The 23,105-nt window shown below is 40.2% G+C and overlaps 1 long non-coding RNA gene across 4 annotated transcripts; it reads right to left on the bottom strand.

The window, feature by feature from the left end:
- Window positions 1-544: 544 nt before the first annotated feature.
- LOC115291610 lies at window positions 545-23,105 on the bottom strand. 4 transcript variants are annotated; one of them, XR_003908573.1, is made up of 5 exons: window positions 23,004-23,105; window positions 20,628-20,700; window positions 10,901-11,157; window positions 4,594-4,949; window positions 545-931 (listed from the first exon to the last, which is right to left on the bottom strand). It is a non-coding gene; the product is annotated as an uncharacterized LOC115291610 (long non-coding RNA). The 4 variants fall into 4 exon arrangements; XR_003908574.1 differs by lacking the exons at window positions 20,628-20,700; window positions 23,004-23,105 and adding an exon at window positions 18,555-18,674 and having other exon boundaries at window positions 10,901-11,161; XR_003908575.1 differs by lacking the exons at window positions 20,628-20,700; window positions 23,004-23,105 and adding an exon at window positions 16,546-16,581.

Genomic DNA, 23,105 nt, shown 5'->3' with positions numbered 1-23,105 from the left:
CGCTGGTGAACTGATAAACCCACTGCAATAATTCCATGCACTAACGTGACACTCAGTAACAAAAAGGAATGAGCTATTAATGTCACAATGTAGATAGACCTCAAAAGCTCCAGAAAGAAGCCAGATACAAAAGACTTACAATGTATAATTCCATTTATATGAATGTTTGGAAACGGCAAAATTAAATGGACATAAATCATAGTAGTGATTGCTGGGAGGTGGCAGGGAGGGGGCAAGGAGGAAGAGGATTGATTACACAGAGGAGTACAAGGAAAATTTTTGGAGTGATAGAAATAGCCTTGAAGGAAATAGTAGTTCTATATCAGTTCACATTCTTGAAGGAAGTAGTAGTTCTCTATCAGTACACATTCATCAAGATTTATAAAACTCCATACTTTAAAACAGTAAATTTTACCCTATGTGAATTACACTTCAATCAACTTGACTTTTTAAAAAAATGATGCAGTGTGTTTGAAATCACCCCCACATGGAAGCTAGTTCATTCCAAACTCACCTAGGCATAACAAAGCCATGATCAGGGGAATAGATTTACATTATCATCATTTATTTTGGCTTCTTATTATTTTTTAGTATTGAATGTAACCATCCAAAATCTGGTAGCACTGTTGCACTTGATAGGAAATGAACAATTTCCCTAAGGTTGCTGCATTAAGCAGGGTAGACCAAGTTATGCTAGGAGAGCAAACCTCAAATCTCAGTGGTTTAACAGCAGACACTTATTTCTTGCTCATGTAAATCCTGCTGGGATTTTTCTGATGACTCTCTAGAGCAACTGTTGTCCACCCGCCACTCAGTGGTCTCTGATGATCTTGTCTCCACCATGCTGTAGCTGACTCATCTGTAGCCTGCAGTCTCTTGGCCAGTACAACAGGGAAAAAGAACGCTCACAGCAGCAATCAAATACTCTGGTCTAGAAGGGAAAACACATATCACATCTTCTCATAATATTTTTCTATGCACCAGTCACATGGTCCAGCCTAATTGTAGAGGCAGAAAAGTATGATTTCCCCCTCTGTGGCAGGAAGAAGAGGACAGCCAGATAAGGGTCAGCACTAGAACCTCCTAACATGGTTTCTTTAAATTTTATTTCACTCTATATTTTCTGCTATTTCTTATTCAAATAAATATTCATTCACTCTTACTCTTCTGCACTGTGAAGTAGTGATATATCCCCAGGCAGAAGCAGGATGGTGGCATGTTCTTGCCCTGAATTTCATCATTTGACTCTCAACATTGTTGTACTGGGGCAAATGAACCCTGCCAAGGGCTTAATGTTTTCTCCTGAGATTTTCTGTTGAGTTTCGGTATTTAGGGGCTGATGGGAATTAGTGTTGCACGCTTCTCTTAGTCTTCTTGCATCTGGGAATTTGGGAGCAATTAATGTCATCTTTTAATGACAGAGGGAATTAACTCGGGATGTTAGCGATGTTGATAGAATGTGCTCAAAGGTTCAAATGGCAGTCTGAACTTCTGAACTTCTAGGGGCCAAATATACACTCAGTTCTTTAGAGATCCCTGAAGACACAGAATGAAAGAAAGAAAAAAAACTTTTCCACCACTCAGAGGAGGAGGTTTTATGTCTTTATGCAATAGGGTTGAGAATCTTCACACTGTAGGGAGAGGAGTGACGTTTAGATCATTGATGAAGTAGAAGTTTTTGGGAAGTAGGAAAAAAAGGTGCTGGGAAAGAGGGGCAGGGACTGTCTACGGCCATACCACCCTGAATGCGCCTGATCTCGGAAGCTAAGCAGGGTCGGGCATGGTTAGTACTTGGATGGGAGATGATGGGCAGGGATGTGGAACAAATAGATGTTGATCTCAATCCAAAAAATGCTACTTCTGAAGAGCAATATAAATTCAGTGGTCCTTGAATCTGTCCCAATCAATTATTTTCCCTTGGAAAAAATAAGTTAACCATTTTTGGGGCAGAATCCGTTATAAGAGAATGCAACAGTTAACGTGGTCAAAAAGGAAGTCATGGATGTAGACTGAACTATCCTGTTCTTCATAGTGGTCATTCTAGTTGGGACAAAAACAACAACAAGAACAAAATGTGTGTGTTGGCATATGTGTATGTGTTATCTGAGCACATGCAATGCAAGTATCATTAGGCAAAAAGTAAGCAAACAGTTTTAAAAGAAGCAAGCAGAAAAAACTTTCAGAGATGGTAGACAGAGTTTCTGTCACAATGCAGCACAGGTAGTTACAGCCTAATTTATAGAAGATGCTGTATGTGATGTCGATTCCATCCCCTCTGTTCCACATATCAGTGGAGAATGTAACAATGGCAGAGAGCATTAAAGGAACATACTCTTTCATGGGTGCCAGACCAGGCCTTAGTGTCTTTTTCAGCCCAATACTGGAAGTAGCACAGCACAAATCAGTCAATTCATCATCAAACTTCGCATTCAATTTGAAAGCAGTTTTCTATCAAAGATCTGCAAAGGATTTCTGAATTTTGAATGGTGGGGAAGAGTCTTTCAGAGATTTTATTTTTCCTTTCCACTAAAAGCTTGGAAAGATTATTCACTTCCTTCTTTCTTTTCTTCCTTTTTTTTTTCTTTTGTCTTTCTTTGAACAAACATGTGTCAAGCACTCACCATATGGTGTGCAATGTACCAGGTGCTGGATGCAGTGGTGACCAGGGCACAGTGGGGAAATTCTAAGTAGTGCTTATCCCTCACAACCTTTTCCTTCTGGAAAGATTTTCTCCACTTTGCCAGAAGCTACACGGACCTCGTTTCACCCCACCATTCTCATAATCCCTACTCCATCACTACTGCCACTAGCCCAGCCGAAACTCGGTTCTATCTTGCCTGGGTTGTTGCAGACGCCAGCTTGGTAGCTCTCTATATTGACTCTGACCTCATCCAATTCATTCTCCACACTAAGGCCAGAGCAATTTCACACCAGATCATGTGACTCCCCTGCTTAAGACTCTCCCCTAGATTTTCCTCATTCTGAAGACAGAAGCCAACATCTCAAAAATGGCTCCCAAGGCCCTGCACACTTCATTCCATGCCTGCTTACCAGCTCTACCTACTGCCCCTCTTCTCTTCGCTCTGTGATCCAACCACAATGCTTCTCTTTCATTTCTCAAACTTCCCCATTTTTTTCCGGCCTTGTAACTTTGAGCATTGTTGCTTTGTAGCCTAGAATGCTTCTCCTCAGCTTTCCTTCTAACTTACTCGCAGTCGCTTTCAGATTTCAGCTCCAAGGTCATTTCCCAGAGAATGCTTCTCTGACCGCCTGGCCCATCCTCAGACCAGTTAATAAATTTCATGGCACTTTTCTTTCTTCAATGACATTTGATGATTATATATTTTATTTGCTTGATTACTTGATTAATGCTGCCTGCCTTACTAGACTATAAGTTCAACAACTACGTCACAAATACAGAGAAAATGTCTATGTATGTGTGTATGTGAGAGAGACAGATAGACAGACAGAAACACGTATCTAGCACACAGTAGATACTCAACAATAGTGGATTTATGAAGACAGGAGTAAAAGATGAACTCACTGGCTGTACTGATAAATAAATACAGATAGCTTGCAATCTGATGGGGAATAGAAATAAGTAGATAGATAGAATACAGTTTGATAAGTGCTCTGAGTACAGTTTGATAAGTGAAAGGCAAAGCCTAAGCTGGTGCCTAATTCCAACTTTGAGGGACCACTATACTAGAGATAAAAAGAAATTTTATAATCAACAGCTCCAATACTCATATTGTAGAAATGGAGCAGTACCGCTGTGAGCCCTTGCAGGGCTGTGCAGAGTAGTAAGTAAGAAAAGATGGGGCTCCTGGGTGGCTCCATCGGTTGAACGACCGACTTTGGCTCAGGTCATGATCTCCCAGTCTGTAGTTCGAGCCCTGCGTTGGGCCTGGCTCTGTGCTGACAGCTCAGAGTCTGAAGCAGGCTTCAGACTCTGTGTCTCCCTTGCTCTCTGCCCCTTCCCCACTAGCTCTCTCTCTCTCTCAAAATAATAAATAAATACTTTTTTTTTAAAGTCAAAGAAAAGAAATACATGCTATGGAAATTTGGCTGAAAAGGGCTATATTTTAAAGTCTGATCTTTAAATGATTGCCAACAGAGAGACTAAGAATTCTTTCAATTAGCACATCTGTCTTCATTCAAGGAAGTGACCACACTGAAGCCGATTAACTTAAAAAAGAAAAAAAGAGCACAGAGCAAGTCAAATGATGGCCAAAATCCAAGTAATAACAGAATAAAAGAGTCTGAGTCAAATCTGGGATATACTTTTTCCTTTAGTTGATCAAAGCTAGAGAGGACTAGAAGGAACCCTGAGGATCTCATTTTGTTTATAGCTGAGCACTGTTTCTAGGCACTTTATATATATACACACAACAGATACACTTTATACACACAATATAACAAATAAAATATAGTACATTCTACATTACAGGTTCAGTCATTCTCAAGTCATCTTCTTCATTGTTGTTACACAATCTCCACTTAAAAAGTCAATTACTATTAAACATATATTTGGACACAAACAAATCCAAACTACTTATGCAGTTGAGCTGATTCCCTAGCCAAGCTGCTCACCTGTTAGATGGTCATCCTTGATCAAGATCTACTCCTGATGGAAGGTGGGCCACATGGTATTCACAAGTAAACACACACTTGAATGCTATGGATTTGCCATGTCGCTCCCAGGGCTGGGGTAAAGGGGCCCCATGAGAGTTTTATTTAAGCCCAGAAGCATTAGGGCAGAATGCGAATGCTAAGCCACAGAACCGATTTTTTCCTCACTGTGATCGCTCAGACTTTGCTGTATGGGTAGCAAACCACTGCAGGGTCCAGTGGGAGAAGCCAAAGCTGTCACCACCCGGAAAAAATGGAAGTCAGAAGAAGCATTCGGCAATGTCACACTGCTGTGAGACCTCAACTTCCTCTTCACCCTCAGAAAAGGAAATTAAATATCATTGGTGACCATGACGGACTCTCCCTGATTTCACCATTATCTTCTCATTTCCAAAGATGCTTTATGCCTTTTCTTTAAGCACTAAAAAAAATGACTAGCTATATCTAGAAATCGTGTGTTGTTCTGCTACAAAGAATGTTTCCTGCTCCTTGGAAAACTTCACTCCTTTTCTTTCTGAATTTACATTTGCAGAACAAGTTAACATCTTAGGACACAAAACAGATTATATACCAAATTTAGTCTCGGTGAAATTATCTTAATACTTATAAGAAATATGTGTCCTTAGTTAAAAGCATGATAATTAATGTGTGGTATGCAATTAGAGAGTGCCATGGGTAAGTACAGAAGATGAGCAGATACAGATCTGTATCCAGAAAAACTGGCTCTAATCTATCAATCTAAGTGTCCTTAAATGAATCACTTAAACACCATGGGTGTCTTATAGGTAAAACAGAAGTTTTTAACTACCTTAACAGGTTGATATGTTTATAGTAATGTGAGTCTATATTTGGGAAACGTTAAGACACTAAACATGTTAGATAGTATTGTGATTGTCACCATCATCATCATTAGATGCTAGAAAAAGAATTAAGATGATCTTTGGTGCATATCTAGACTTTATACATTCATTCTTTGTCTTAGTTTGAATTCCACAGTGTTTTTCTAAAACGAGCTTTGTAGTGCATTGGCTCTCAGGAATGACAAGTTTACTGCGTGTTGTTTTGCTTTGTTGCACTTCGAAGTAAAAGTCTGAGACCTCACACACCTGTGAGTGACTTAGCCTGTTCACTCGGTACCCACAGCTTGTGCACTATGGCATTGCATTTGTATCAGGTGGTCTCTGTGCTTTCCTAAGTGAAATATTTTTCCAGTGTTGTTCATTTTCAGCATTTAACTGACAGGCCTTAGGCATCTTGCTGACCTTCCCCATCCCTCCCAGGGATGAGCCTTGCTCTTTGCATAGGTACACCGTCGCCCTCTGCTGGACAGACTAGGGCAGGCAGCCTTAGAATCTCCGCAAGTGTGGGTTTCTCACAGCCTCTCTCCTATGTCTTTGGGTGGTCGCGTACAGTCCCCATTAAGGGGGTTAGTAATGTTCGTAATGACAGAGGTTTGGGTATGCCAGAAAGATGCTTTGAGTAACACCAAAAACAAGCATCTGACTTTTTAACTGGAGAGTAAGTTTCATCAATATCATCACAAACCAACTCATATTCACATTGCGGAACACTTTTGCCTTTTGATTGACTCAGCACATCTTGCCAAGGTCTCTTGAAGTCAGAGAACGGTTTAACCTCGCATGAATTGGAAGAAATAGCTCCTAATAGATTAGCATGATCTTCCAGTGAGATACAGCTTCTCATTCTGAATTAAGTAAACCCTGGTAAGCTATAGTCTCAGCAATTCTGTAATCAAGTATTTATTGAAAATCTACTATATAACCAGAAAATTTTTAGGTGATAGGAATACAGCAATCAATAAAATATTTTTGTGAAGTTATTATACCATTAGCCTTGTATCTATTTATGACCTGCTGAAACAGAAATTCTACTGTGTGATGTTCAACTTCGTATGATGCAGAAAGAACACAGGCTAAGTATAATGAGAGAGCTTAAAATAAAAATAGAAACTAGGGGTGCCTGTGTGGCTCAGTCGGTTGAGGATCCAACTGTTGATTTTGGCTCAGGTCATGATCCCAGGGTCATGGGGTCTAGCTGTGCATGGGGCTGTATGCTTAGTGTGGACACAAATTTTAAAAATAAATGGAAATTAAAACCAGAAAAGAATACAAATTAAATCTATGAGAAATACAAATACTATCTATCAGCGAGGTGATAAAAAAAATCATAAAACCCTAATACTGAAAGGATCTAAAATTCATCCAGCATCCCATTCTATCTAAACAAGAGTTTCTAATGCATTTTGAGGCGATTCATCTTCTGACATGCTATTCCAAAAATTAGTCTATATTTCTCACTGATAAAAGTTACCCGGCTGAAGAGGGAGGAGGAAAGGAGAAGGGGGTGATGGTCATGGAGGGGGGCACTTGTGGGGAAGAGCACTGGGTGTTACATGGAAACTGACTTGGTAATAAACTATTAATAAAAAAAAAGTTACCCATGTTTTATTTAAATATTATCCTCTCAATTCTCATTTTGTTTTAGGATCAACAAACAATATCATTTGCTGCTTGACACGTGCTGAAATTGACTGGGCCTTGAATGGCCTAATTGCAAGTTCCCCTCCTCACTCTGCTCTTCCCAAACACACAACCTCCTTATTGAGGGGCCCAGGGACCGTCCCTGCTGGTCCCCAGACAGCGGGTTCCAGTTTCCTGGCTGACTATGGATTTTTCAAACAAACCAATTATATTCTATTGTGGGAACCAGAGCACCCCACTCTCTTGACACGGCAAGGCCTGCCTCCTGCTGTTCCTGGTTGTTCAGTCGGTCCCCTAGTGCAACCCCCACGTGACCACGGCACGTGATGTCCTCCTCCGCTGGTGTGAGAGTCTGTGTGACAAACAAACCGCTGACTACCTCATCTGTCCAGTGTTGACTGCTGTGTCTTGGCCATCACCATAACCCTACGATGGGACAATGCAAGTCCCTTGTTCACCAATAAAGTGAAGAGGAGGCAACTAAAATAATCCACACCCAAGAATTTGTCTACCAAGCTACGATATACTTCTAGGTCTTTCCTTTGCCAGTGGTTTCCACCTTCATCCCAAAGAAATCACTGCTTGTGTAAAGCGAGCAAATTACTCAAGTGTAAAGTGGCATTTGGAATAGATGTGCTTTTTTACTGGGTGCAGATGAGGTTTTCAGAGTCCCAGCTGAGGCATACATGAACTCAGAGATTTTTTTTAATTTTTTTGAGAGAGACAAAGAGAGAGTGTATGCACAAGAGAGAGTGGGGGAGGGCAGAAAGGGAGAGAGAGAGAGAGTGAGAGAGAGAGAGAGAGAGAGAGAGAATCTTAAGCAGACTCATGGAGCCCAACAATAAGAGGCTCAATCTCATGACTATGAGTTCCTGACTGTGAGGTTGTGACAGTGAGATCATGACCTGACACAAAGTCAAGAGTTGGCAGCTTGACTGAAGGAGCCACCCAGACGCCCCTGAACTCAGAGCTTTTAAGAAGCCAAGGTTTCATGAGAACTAGAAGCACTGGCAACCAGACAGAGGGCACTCAGAAATTACTGAAGCCAAAGATGAGTTGGACAAAAAGATACTCATCTGTTTACCAATGATTCTAAGGAAAGGAACATCTAATTCTGAATTTCACATATTAGAAGATACTGTAGAATTCCCCAAACTCACAAATAATTTTCTTTTCTATTTTCATGAATGGTTTAATTCTTATTTCAAACCCTGACTTACCCCTGTTCCCTCCAGAAATTGATAAGCTAATGCACTGGATATAGATGGACATTAAGTCTGATTTCATAGAACATCAGCAATGGAAAGGATTTAAGAAATTCCTTAGCCCAACCATCCACCTTTCACTGAATTAATGGATGTGAAAGGGAGGTTCAGTGCACTGTGGTGAGTGTCAGGTGTCAGGGTTAGGCTTTCTACTCTCAGCCAGTTCTTGTTCAGCCCCCACATCTCACCAAATTAATTGAAAATTGACTCAGTAGCTTGGCCAGATTCCTAATGTGGTAGCTTAGCATATTCATTGAATGACAATGCACTGCATTGAGAAAGCAGTTTCCTTGTTACCCTAGGTTAGACATTACTTCCCCGGGAATCTGAAGAGCCAACCCAATTTATAACTCTCAGGAAGACTCCAGAATTCATGACATTCACAAATTAACTACTCGATAATGTTATTTGGTATCTTTTAAACTTAATGAAATTTGAAATCCCTACAGTTAGATATCAAGGAAACAGTTATAGAAGATGTCAAATCTCATAGGATCAACCCAAACCAAGACTTTACCTGTGTATTACATGCATGCACATGACAGCAAACTACAAAGAATAAACTTAACCAGTAGAAGCATGCTCTCTGAGCCAAAATCAAACTGAAATTAGAACCCCAGAAAACAGCCTTCAAGAGTAAGAAACTGTTCTATGAGAATGATCCAAAGTTGAGAAGGGAATTCCATGCAAGGCCAATCAGCACAAAGAAATTGAGTTAAAGAAGGCCATACCAAAACCAAAAGAATTTCAAACACACACGTGCATGTGCGCATGCACACACACACACACACACACACTCCAACCCCTTCTAAAAACATGCAACCCAATAATGCATCTCTAAATTACAGGGATAGAAAGGGAAAGAGATAGAGGTTTTGTATATCCTTTTCCCACCTCAAGAAAATGTTGAGAAATGAAGTTGAGAAATACAGGTGTTTTCCATTATGTAGATATAAATCCATATTATGTCATGAAAGGTATGAGAAACCCAGAGCCAGAGGACCCAGGCTAAACCATAAGAAAGTGTATGAAAACTGCTAACATGTCTGAAATAAATTAGTTAATCATTCTTCTGGTAGATGTTAAGTCTGACAGATGTTAAGGTGAAGGGTAGCAATGTTAAGGAGGTTCTGATGGGATTCTGGTTTAAGAACATAAGAGCAATTTTACATACTTTCAACCTAGATGAAGTCTCACCTTGAAAAGCCAAGAGCAGTGAAGAAAATGATTGAGCAGCAGGCTTCCACAAGTGGGATACTTTCCCAGCCAAATTTCAGTGACGGCCAAAAAGACTAGGCCATTTCCAAAAAACGAACTCACGAATTAATGGTGATTTATTACTCAGGGACCTGACATTAATTAAAGCAAATTTAGCAGTATCCTTATCACTTCAAGTTGATGTTATTGCAGTTGGCTGGTAAGAGAATACAAATTACTCAGGCAAGGGCCACCAGTCAATCATGTCCCTCCTAAAATGCCTTTCTATCTCAGTAGAGAAGTTTCTGGAACTGTAGAACCCCCAAATTAAATTATGTTGGAAGGACCCTAGCCTAACTGTCCTCTTAATCTTGGTCATCTAAACTTCTTCCAAATGCATGACTTAGCTTTTAAAAATATTCCACAAGAAAATGAGGGATGAAAAGAAAAATAGCCAGAAAAAGGACTTCAGGGTAGAATTGTATTTGGATTATACAGCTCAACTAACAAGAACACTACAGACATGGTTTTAATACTTACTGAATAGTAATTACATGTACACATTTTAATAGGTAATAATTTAGTTAATATATCAGAGGAAGACGATAACCTGGTAAGTATGATAAATTTATTTTATTTGCTTTTGTGGCAAACAAAATGTGAATTCTAATTCACAGCTCTTGGGTACCAAAGAGTCCATAGGGCAAAATTAATAATAGGGGAACATATTGAGTTCCTTTTATACATTTTCTAATCATCACCAAAACTGACCTCCAATTTCTGCCTACCTTCAAAATGGGATGCCTATACCTTAAGACCTTAGTGCATCTGTCAGGTTTTCTGATTATACTTTAAGCATTCTGGTACTAAATAGGAAAGTGAGCAGTCAATTGCTGCATATTCTTTTTTTTTCCCCACATTTTCTAAATTAATCATTCAGTGATATCAGATTTAACTAGTAGTTACATCAGATGCTCTCACTAAAGTGATTCATTCTCAGCTTAGAAAACCCCACTGCCAATATTTCTGCACAGGTCCAAGACCAGTGTCAGTGGAGGTTACCATGCATTGAGCTCTTCCTGTGTGGTCCAACTACGGATTAGTTCAGTGTACTGGTTCTCACAATAACCTTGTAAGGGAGCCACTACTATCCCAGAGATCACAAATATCTAAATCAACGTACAAAAAGCTAAGGTAAGCTAACTTATAACTGCACTTCTACAAAGGAGAGAAGCTGAGATTTAAGTCCAAATGCATCAATTATCTATTGCTGCATAGGAAATTATCCTAACACAAGGGGCTTACCACAGTTATTTCACAGTTTCTGTGAGTCAGGCTTCCCTGTGGCTTAGCTGGGTCCTCTTGCTCTGGGTTTCTCATAAGGCAGAAATTATTGTCTTCTCAGCATTCAACTGGGGATGGATCTATTGCCAAGTGTGTATGGTTGTTTACAAGATTCTGTTCCTTGCTTGCTACTGGTCTGACGGCCTCAGTTCTGCGCAGGCTGTTGTCTGCAGGCTGCCGTCATGGGCCTCTCGACTGGCTGGCACCAAACATGGCAGCTGGCTTCATGAATGAGCAAACAAGAGAAACCCAAAAAGAATGTTCAGAAAATGGGAGTCACTGTCTTTTACAACATGATCTTGGAAGTGACATCATTTAGAAGCAAGACATTAGGTCTCGTGCTGACTCAGGGAAAGGAAATTGAGCAAGGTATGAAGATGAGGAAGCAGAGATGATTAGGAACCATCTTAGGAACTGTCTACAATACCTGGCATGCTTTTTAAACATTATTTTAGGGGCGTCTGGGTGGCTCAGTCGGTTAAGTGTCCGACTTCGGCTTAGGTCATGATCTCATGGTTCATGGATTCGAGCCCCACATCAGGCTCTGTGCTGACAGATAGCTCAGAGCCTGGAGCCTGTCTTCAGATCCTGTGACTCCTCTCTCTGACCCTCCCCTGTTCACACTGTGTGTCTCTCTCTCTCTTAAAAAAATAAATTTAAAAAACTTTTAAAAAAATTAGTTTTAAAAATGTGTCCTAAGCTTTTTGATGATATAATTTGTAAATCTACATTTCCTCCACCTTAATCCTGGTAACAGAGTATAAAAGCACCATTACCAATCATGTAGAAACAGCACTCCTATGATTTTATTTATTTCTGAACAGTTATTAAAGAACAACTCTGAATTACAACTTAGTGTGACTTAGTAAACAATTCAAAAGCAAATTTAACTTGCTAGTACATCTTGTGGCTCTGACTTTAAAAGCATCTAACTTATAAAATCATCTACAAAATGTGATTACATGTAAATCATATTAAAAGGCAGAATGTTGTTTTTTTCTTTATCTTTTTTTTCTTTTAAGTAGGCTTCACACCCAGTGCAGAACCCAACATGGGGCTTGAACTCACAATACTGAGATCAAGACCTAACATGAATGGAACTGGAAGGTATTATGCTGAGTGAAATCAGTCGGTCAGAGAAGGACAGATATTATATGTTTTCACTCATATGTGGACCTTGAGAAACTTAACAGAAGACCATGGGGGAAGGGAAGAGAAAAAAATAGTTACAAACAGAGAGGGATGGAGGCAAACCATAAGAGACTCTTAAATACAGAGAACAAACTTAGGGTGGATGGGGGGTGTGGGAGAGAGGGGAAAATGGGTGACGGGCACTGAGGAGGACACTTGGGATGAGCACTGGGTGTTGTATGTAAGCGATGAACCATGGGAATCTACCCCCAAAACCAAGAGCACATTTTATACACTGTACGTTAGTCAATTTGACAATAAATTATATATATATTTTAAAAAAGACCTAACCTGAGATCAAGAGGCAGATACTTAACCAACTGAAACACCCAGGTGCCCCAAAAGGCAGAATTTTTGATGGAGGAAATTTTAATGAGCTTGACATAAGAAAGATAAAAAAAATAGAGTAAACATTGCTTCTTATCTTCAGCCTTTGTTTTAGACAAACTGATGAATACAAATTCAAACACAGATGAGGCTTGCCTTGTTTTATGAGACAGTGAGGAAATTTCCTCTATATTTAAATATATTCATATGACCACTTATATATACATATTGATTTTATACATATAGATATATACATATTGATTATCTAGATATAGATATAATCAATCTTCTCTAGGTTGTGTGATGGCAATCAAAACCCAGGCTCAACTTCAATAATATCTTTCAAGGGGTGACAGTGATAGCAGTTCCTAAAAATTTAAAAGTGTGATCATCCTGTTTAACCATCAGCCAATTGTATTTATATCAGGATGGTTCCATCAGTCATTCATGATCTAAATTGCAGTTTATCACATCAGTTGCAATATGGCGCCTATTTTAAGAAAACATCATGAGACATTTCTCTTATAATAAATAGGTAATGGCTATTATTCATTAGTAGCATTTTTGAAACTAGTTATCAAATCTGTGGTTTTTTTCTCTTCTTTTTTAAATGTTTATTTATTTTATGTGAGAGAGAGAGAGAGAACGAGCAGAAAAGGAGCAGAGAGAGAGAGGCAGACATTGAATCCCAAGCAGGCTCCATGCTATCAGCACAGAGCCCAATGTAGAGCTCACTCTCACAAACCCGGACACCATGACCTGAGCCAAAATCACGAGTTGGACCAACTTAACCAGTTGAACCACCCAGGTGACCTGCCCTCTCTCTTCTTATTAATGCCAGCTGAAAGGTTCAGGCATTTTCATGACCATCCTCACTCCCAACAACAACTACAAGTTTGAGAGTCTCCAAGACCATCTCCAGGTTTGATAATTTGCTAGAAGGACTCCCAGAATTTAGCAAAGCCATGATACTAATGATTCTGGATTATTACAGCAAAAGGATACAGGTTAAAATCAGCAGAGGGAAGAGTCACATAAAGCAGGGCTGTGCAGAGCTTCTGGTTGTCCCTGACAGGTGGAGAGGTATAGACAGTGCCCATTTCTTCTAGCATTGATGTGGGAAATATACATGGGATATTGCCAACTAGGGAAGCTCCTCCAAGCTTTAGTGTCCTGAGTTTTACTGTGGCTTGGTGACACAGACAAGATTGACCTTCCACCAGGCTGACCTTAGTCTTCAGCCCCAAGCAGGTAATGTGATACCATGTTACCTAAGGCCCTCACCATAAAACACACTCATAGCACAGACTGCCTGGCATGAAACCTCCAGGTAAGCAAAGACACCCACATGAAGCAGACATTCCAAGGGCATTCCAGAAGTGAGGGAGAGAAGCCTTTCTTTGGGCAAGGTTAATTCTTATTAAGTAGAGATCATTTCTGTTTGAGGAACACACTTCTTGGAATTCTCCAAATACTCCTCAGTGTCTCCTTTTCCCATGTGATGTATCTGTTCTTGTTGGCGTCTGTGTGAGAGAATCCAGGGCCTGACCCGTTTTCCACTCTAACGGACCATGAAGACTTGGCTCAGGTTTGTGCTTGCCTTTCTTTCCCATGGTGTGGCATTGGGCACACTTGTGAACAAAATTGCCCCAGCCCTTCTCGACATCAGCCGCATGCCCTATAAGGTTCCCACATGAAAACTGGATGTGCTGCTCTCTCCTGGGCAGGATTTTAGCCACTACATTATTGTCCTAACTTGAGTTTGTCCAAGAGTAGAGCTAAGAACTTAAGTGCAGGTGTTCATTTGTGAAATTATTCCAAGAAATAGGAGTGAGGTAGTAGGAAATACGGGACAGAGAAGGGAGGAAATCCAATATGAGTGTGTGCTCCTGTGCATTATTCCACTGGGACATCCTGAGCAGTCCACAGAAGGTTTCTCGGAATTGTCCACCTGAGATGGAGAAGGAATATTGACCCATTGGCCTATATCCACCATTGGTTAAGCATTACCTGGCTGAAACTCCCTCTGACCAAAGTCTTTGATGGGACTTGGGAAAGAAGTCAAAGTCATCACTCTTAGACAACTGGAGTGCACACCAGAACACTCTACCCCAGAAGTTTCAAGAGCCAGAAAATACACTTCAGTCATGCATGCTGAAACCATATGACCTATACTGGTGCTCACAAGTGTTGAAGATTTTCCGAATCACCTGGAGAGCTAATAAAGAACACAGAGGCCTAGATTCATAGAAGAGAAATAAAGCATGGGCCTCTTTCTTACTAAACTCCCAGGTGATTCTGATTCCTACATAAATATCTGAGTATTGCTTATGGCAGGAAAATCTTGGTTTGAGAGCATTATTTGTTCTGGAAACATGCTTGTAATCCAAAGCACTTGTATATCAAAGCAAATTTCAAGAATCATTGGCTCAGTTGGGATGTGATATTCAGTGTCACATACTACTTGTATTGCAAGACATGACTTGTTTATGAGTTACAATTTGTTAGAAATATTTGTGTATCCTGCAGAACACTCACAGAACAAGTTACTCACAATCCAAGGTTTTAATGTACTCTATATGAACCTTATTGGGAATAGTCATCCTTACTAGGAATTTGAAGTTAATTTTGCTACTATGAACTGAACTCATGGCAGGTTCAGAGCGTGCTCCAGGCACCCCTACACCCTCCCTATCTCCAGTTGTATTGTTCAGTCCATGTCATTCTTTTTTTAATTTAATTTTTTAAAATGTTTTTATTTATTTTTGAGAAACAGAGAGAGAGCGAGAGAGGGACAGCATGAGTAGGGGAGGGTCAGAGAGAGAGGGAGACACAGAATCTGAAGACAGCCTCCAGGCTCTGAGCTAGCTGTCAGCACAGAGCCTGATGCGGGGCTCAGACCCACAAACCATGAGATCACGACCTGAGCCGAAGTCGGGCGCTTAACTGACTGAGCCACCCAGGCACTTCCAATCCATGTAATTCTTGCTCCTGCCTAGTCAGCAAGAACCTTGACACAATCTAGCTCCTGTCAACTCTCTTTCTCAAAGGAAAAGAAAATTACATTTGATGAGCATTTGCTATGAACTGGTCACTTCGATACATATTTCAGAGACATAACTCCCTTTAGTTACGATGACAACCTTGCAAACTAAGTGGTGTTATTCTCATTTTTTCAGCTGAAAAAGAAATTAAATCTCAAAGAAATGCGAAGTTACATATCTACTATGGACTAAATGAGAAAACAGGTCTACTGAACTGTAAAGACCTCTCCAATCCATCACATTCCTTTCATTGTGGAGACTAGTAACAACAACCTACATCAGCTTCGCCTGGAACACATCTGTTCTTTCTTAAACGTTAAAGAGGAAGACACTAACCCAGTTAGGCAGATGTTTTAAGTTGTGGAGGTCAGACCAGTCATCCTATGTGAAAAAGCGGTACCCAATCACCCTTTGACTGATGGGTTTATTTAATGGGAAAGCATTTACTGTGCACCTACTATGCAGCAGGTCAGCACTGGGTGCTTTGCATCTGTCCCTTTCCTTTAGTGTTCACTGTAATCGGGAGTTACCCGGTGTCTCTTTCCTGATCTCACAGAACAGCACATCTATCTTCTTGCAACAGAGTCCCAAGCCTTTATTAATCACAAAACAGATCCTCACAAAACATTAAAGGTGATTAAATGAAGCAAATTTTTTTCAGGTTTCTTGCTGGTTTTCTCAGATCTGCATAAATTCCTTTTGGAGACTAGACTAAGACAGTAGTCCTTCTTTCTGAGCTTTGAAAATTAGGACTGAACTTTTATTTATTATTCATACCCTTTGGAAGAATTTTTAATTATAAATTTAAATGCAGTATGTGCTTTTTAAAGTGCTTAAGAGAAAGTTAAAATATGTCTTAGTATTTAAGAGCAATCAGGGCCATATCTTCTAATATTTATTTTCATTTTCTACAGTCTGATTGGTTCTTTCTCATTTCCCATTAGCTCTTATTAGCAGAGGACAGTCTTATGAGCATAATATAGCATGTCTACATTTAGTGCTTCCTGTCTCAAAAACAGCAATTGCATTCACTCTAGCACTCACGTGTCCATGGGAAATTGTTCGTCTCTTTCAGAGCTGCTCTGGACATTCTTCAAAGCAAATAGATTTGGTATATTACTTTGTATTCTTTGAACAGACAGCAACATAGTTTTTGACAGCTTATTTTCAACAGCTAAGCATGAAGTCATTGTAAAACCGTCTAAAGGCATTTAGTCTGGTGTTAATGATCTGTTTTGACTCTCTCTTGTCTACAGTGTCTGATGTTTCTGTTTCAACTTCTGCTGCAGAAGATAAGGTGACATTTGATAGTCTGGTTCAGCCCATGAAAAGTTTAATTTAATTACAGAAGGGGCTGATTTGCTAGATTAAAAGGTCAAGTATTGTAAAATTCATTTTGGGGGACAGAGATTTCAGAGGGCTGCCCAGTGCAAAGTTCACCGTAGTCAGATGAGAGCAAGGCAGTGAGGAAATGAGGCAGAGTTAACAACCGCTCCCTGTCTATTTCCATTCAAGGAGACACATTCAAATATATACAAAGGGTTGAATGTAATACTTACAAATCCTTTATAATCAGTGTTTTTTTTTCTTTTTTTTGCTGTTTAAGAGTTTTGCATTACGGTGATTTGCAAAAAAATAAATAAATAAATGAAGCAATAAAATATAAATAAAGGCAGATTTAGGGAGTGAGGCTAGAACTGTCTTTGTTGTTAAATGGTACAAGACTCACTGCTAACGTGAAAGGCCACCAGCCCCTGCCCACCCCTACGCTGCAGACAAAACCTGCTGAATTTTTATTAAGTGTCATAAGGCTTAAAATACGGCAATGAATTCCAGAGAGCTCGGGTGTGCTCTCAGCCCGCTGCAGAAGATGAGGAACAAGAGCCAAGGCTTCTTTCTGAACAGCCTCCTTTGAGGACGTGACGCGCCTGAGTAATGACGCATGTGTCCCCCGCGCCAGGGGCGACCTGACCAGCTGATTTTAAAACCATTTGAAACAGCTGAGCGACTACCTTCTCCCAAAGAATAAAGCGCGGCCGAGGTGCAGCTGGGGAGAAAGGCGTTCAGGGCTGCAGGAGCATCAACCACTGAGGGCAGGGAGGGGAGAGAGCGGGCCGGACTCTCACAATTTGGCTTCGTTCCATAGATCAAATGTTGATCAAAGGATAAAAGAGGATCAAAAATGACTCAAAGACTCCTGGCTGGAGCTGCTGAAAGAGGGGCCGCTTCATTAGACAATACGGTGTGAGGAATGTGAGCAGCTGGATCTCCGTGCCAATAAAACCCCCAGCTTACTATGCGCATTAAACTTGAGCCTGCATCAGTACTTGGCCGCAGGAATTTTCACTGCGAGGGACACAGCTCAGGGACATCTCACCGGGAACTTGATCTCATCCCCACCCACCCATGTACACCCCCCCCCCCACTTAAAAAATCTAATTACAAAATCACTGGCTGAAGGGAACGTGTGGATGTAATATGCCTGGACCTCCGTAATCCATTTGACGCGGTGCCTTGCAAAATCTGACTTGAAAAATTAATACTAATTGATTTGGACAGAAGTGTTGTCACATGGATTGAAAACTGGCTCAAAGACTGTAAACAAAGGATAATGACAAATGGCAGTGCAATCAAGGAGCACTAGTCGAGTTTTCCATGAGAGGGTGGTGTCCAGGGAGCCTCCCTGAGTCGGGATTGGGGTGTATTTTTGGTCAGTGCAGATATTATCTACAAAGAAATGAAGGGCGGATGAACAAAATCACAGCTGACTCTCAGTAGGAAGGAGGGTAAACATTAATAAAAGGGGAATCACATTGGGTCAAAGGAATGCTGGGACCATAGAGGGGAAGATCAATGAAAAAAATCACTGTAAATATGAGAAAATGACAGGGAGACATTCTTTCCAAACTCAGAAATTTAGAGCACACGGTAGATACATTTAGAGCACACATGTAGTTTGCCTGATATTTTATCATCTCTTGAGCTTTCTGTTGATGCTCTAGTATTTATTTGAACAAAATAATGGTAGGTTTCAGGGCAATAAATCTTCTTACCTTTGGAAAGCTTTTTTAAAATGCTAAACTCCAGCTCTACTGCTTTCAGAACCCAGATCTTTGGGTGTAGGTTCCTTTGCATGCTGATTTACCAGCTGAAAACTCAGACTAAAAATTGAAAGCATTTGTAGTCAAGCAACTAAAATGAAATATAAAGAGAAAAAAAATGATAATGCCAATACAGCTTGTATTATCTGCACCTGGAGCTCTCCTAAGACCTGGTTTACCTTTTAATATGGAGAATACAATTTCCTGCCAAAATAAAATAAATCAATTGATTACCCATTGATTGAACTTCTATTATGCATCAAGTTCTTTCACTAAAAGGTTTTTGGTTTTGTAAAAAAAAAAAAAAAAAAAGTTATTCCAAAGCAACAGTAGAAAAACAAGGAAGGCACATTTTCTTAGCTAAAGTTTTACTCAGAAGTGAGCACAGTCTTAGAATTTCAGTGTTAAAAAGAACCTAAAGGTTCATAGATTCTGAGTCCCTTCATTTTGGACAAGACCTGGAGCTCACAGGGACATAAGTCTCCCCTACTCCTGTTGATGTGGCTTGGTTGGGGACCTTTGGAAGTTTCTGCCCAAATGCCTCCACAGGCCTGCGCATCCGTGAGACCCAGTGGAATCTTCCACTTCCCATAGGCATCCATCATGCCTGCTCTCACTTCACCGCTGTCCTCCCGGCCAAGCTGAGCCTAGCTCAATGGAGGCACAATGTGCTTTCCCCAGGCATTCGTTTTGGATCCCTGACCAAACTCGCTGCCTGGGCCAAGGCCACAGAGTGTAGCACCCATTAGTGCTTCTCTCTGTGCCAGGGTGAACAGCACTCTGAGCCAGAGTCTTTCAGAAGTTGGGGACCACTTAATCCCCCAGTGCTTTTCATCGTAGCCATCCTTGGCCTCCACCCAAAATGCAAGTTCCAGCAGTAGTCTGTCCTCTCACATCCTAATCCTCACCCTTCTCTCTGCTTCCTCTCCTATGAGTCATCTTCCATTTCTACTTCATTTTGCTGTCAACCTCTTGGACGTGCTTCCATTGCTCCCTATGGCTGTCCTGTCTTTCCCTACATACTCTACCTGGTAGGCACTCACTCTCCTTTCGAGGCTGGTCCCAATCACCATCCCCTTCTCTGCAAAGGGGAGTCACCACCTGCCTCCTCTTAGCTGCCTTGGCCTGTAGAATTGACAACTTTCTTCATTTTCCCCCCTTGGCTTAACAGAAACAAATAGAAGAAACTGTCAATTCTATGGGGCAAGGCTGTTACCAAACTCTTTAAGTGGTTCAAGAATTTATTTGTATGTCTGCCTACACTGGAATACAATCTCTCTGAGGGACTTGACCTTGTTTCGTACCCCCTAGTGTATCCTTAGTTCCTAGAAAAATGCCTCCTAGCACATAGTAAGCTCTCTCTACATATTTAAATGAGGATCTCTACTGGACTGATAGCTTCCTGGAGGCGGAAACAATGTCTTCTTTCCCTACCATCTCACAGTTCCTAGCACATATGGCTGGAGAATCATAATGAATTCTCTCCACAGTGCCATCTGGAATGCCTCTTCTACTGTAAATAAATTTCCCTTTCACTGAAACTCTTTACTCAGCTCTCTCCCAATTTACTTGCTCTATCGGAAACCTGGTTCTCCTTTAAGATGAGACTTCTCTTCTTGTCCTCTTAGAGAAGAGGCTACTCATCCACACAGCTCCTTTTACCTACAACCCAGGGTCAGCCTACTCCGAAATTCCCATTTCAAGCCACCAACTGTCCTCATAAAATAATTATTGAAACGGTAGTCAATATCCCTATGGCAATCAGCCTCCAGTCCCTGTCTTCACTGAAATGGCTCTTAGTTGAGTCAAGTGTAATGGACAAGTCTTAAGCCCATTTCTGGCTACTTCCAATTTTCAGTTTTTCAACCTTTCTATAGTATCTGACACTTGCTGCACCTGCTTCTTTCTTTTCTTCTCTATTCTAACTTTTTTCACCGTTTTAAAAGCTCTTTGTCTTCCATCTTATCCTTTATCTAGGATTTTGCCCTCAGGCCTCTGAGCCTTATTCTCTGGTTAAACTCTTACCTTTGCAATGATGGCTCTCAAATGCATTCTTCTTAGACACAATCTCCTTTATTCATCTGTCCCTGGAAAGTTCCTATTGGGTAACGTAAAACACTTCAACATCAACCTTCAGCAAGACGCATTTATTAGGTATCCCCTAGCTTTTCATCTTCTGTGGCATCCTCTTAGTCAAAAGTACCCCCCAATTATCCTGTCTTTAGACTGCTAGAAACATGAAGAGTATTTCTAGACAGCCTCCACTCTTTCCCTCTCAGTGGTCAATGTTTTTATTCTATTTCCCATATTATTTTAACATCTATCCCATTCTCTCTATCCCTATGATCACTATGTGAAAATAGTCTCCAAACACAATGCTCCTATTTAACAAAGATAAACATGATTTACATAGGAGTTTTTTCAGAGTATCTTCCTCCTTCTTGCAAGAAATACTTAAGAGCTAGCTGCTATGCCCATGATGGTAATAGAGCAAAAGAGCAGAAGACTGAAAATAACCACAAACAGGACTCAGGGAAAGAAAGGTAATGGGGAGAAAGCACACATTCAGGAAAGCAAGAAGAGGGGTGGGGAAAAAATCCTGGAGCCACATCTCAAGTGAGGATAGAAGAAAGTTTTGGGTATAGTCCTAGGATTTGAGGGAAATAGAAAGATGGGTGGGGAAAAAAGATTTTTATAACACTATTCCTGAAATTCTAATAAAGTCTTATGTCGCATTTAAATATCCTTGGCTCCAAAATGTGTGTTTATTTGACTGTGATATCACAAAGAGACTGGCCACGTGAACACCAAGGTTTAAATGCTCTCCACATAGATTATTGTAGTAGTCTATGGAATGTCCTGGATGCTCTCTTCAAACCTCCATCTGGATGTCAGATAGATGACATTTTAAAGATAAAAACTTGATTATTACAATGCCTTGTTTAAAAATTTTCAGTGATTTATCCAAATGGTCACAAAAGTTCAAGCTACTAATTTAGGCATGATTGTCCCTTATACTGTGCCCTTTGACCATGCATTCAACCAAAGCTTCAGCCCTTCCTCAGTGCTAAGATCTTTCTGAATAGCCGGCAATCCCCTGAAGACATCACCTTGCATATGATTTGTTTCTTCTACTTCAAATGATCTCCTTTCCTTCTTCACCTCACTAGTTCGCATATGTCTTCAAATTCTATACAAATGACTGCTCCTAAAATGCCTTTCCTGGCATCTGAATCTGAGTCAGATGATTGCCCTTGTCATCCCTGTAATCGTGACCCGTGCATTCTCTCACCCATCATCCCTTACTTCTCCTTGAGAGAGCCAACATGACCAGATTGAGTTTGCCTGCTAGATCTTTTCTTCAGAGCATTTATAAACAAAACACACTCTGTGTATATGAAATATGTATGCGTATTTCACAAAATTGGATTATATGTATTATAAAATCACTCAAGAATATAAATAGGACAAAATCCAGGATTCTTTTGACCAAAACAATGAAGACCTGCTATAACAAATAGTAAAATATACTGTCTCAAAAGGTAAACTGAGTGTTGTTGGCATACATGAAGTTTTATACAGACTGGTGATGCTGTGCAATGCATGAATGATACAGGGAGTTAAACATAACCTAAAGTCAGGATTTAATATCAGTGAATAAGAATGAGGTGTTCAATAAGGGGGTAAGAAAAACTACCAAATACTTGAAAAAGAAGGCTTAGGTTCCTACCTCAAAACAAACAAAATAGATCTCATACGGATTAAACACTAGAAAGCAAAAATAAATCCATGAGAGTACTTGAAAAATACAGGAAATTGTTTTTATTATTGTAGAGTAAAAAAAAAAATCCATCTGAGTATAACCTGAAGATTACATTCCTTAAAGGAAAAGACTAAATAGTTTCTTTGTAAAACTATATTTTTTGTGGTAATTGTTTCTTTTAAATATTGTGAAATATGGGTTTTCTGCTTTGCCTTTGGCTTTTTCTCAGTGAAAATAACACTAGAGCTATTGTTCGAATCATACAGTTCAAGGAAATCTTTATAGGTCATCAATATTGTCCCAGATTTAAGTTTCAGTATCTCTCTGAGTACCCTCCAAGATATTGAGCTTTACGATCTCTGGTTTAAAGAATTTTTTCACCTTGAAATTTCGTGACTCTTGGCAAAATTATTTTTACTCTTTTATCCCAATCCTTTTATTTACCAAGTTTTTCCCCCCACACCTGTTTCTCTGTGGATCTGCAAAACAATGGATTGCCCATTGGAGAAAAGTAATGGAATTTAAGAATTGGCAGCCCTAATTTTCTACTCACCTTCAGATTCCCCTCTGGTTCCTATAATTTCCTCCAGTGTCCTGTTTGATGTATCAAAATGTTATCTAAGTCCTTAATTACTTACCATCTCTTGTTTGATCAGGCATCAGTACAGAATGAGCATCCCGAGAGGGGAATCTAAGAATTAGAAGTTGGAAAATGTTACTGAAGTTTAAGAATGGAGAAT

The sequence above is a fragment of the Suricata suricatta genome, chromosome 5 (assembly GCF_006229205.1).
Source record: "Suricata suricatta isolate VVHF042 chromosome 5, meerkat_22Aug2017_6uvM2_HiC, whole genome shotgun sequence".
Lineage (NCBI taxonomy): Eukaryota > Metazoa > Chordata > Mammalia > Carnivora > Herpestidae > Suricata > Suricata suricatta.
This window is presented reverse-complemented; position numbering and strand designations above follow the sequence as displayed.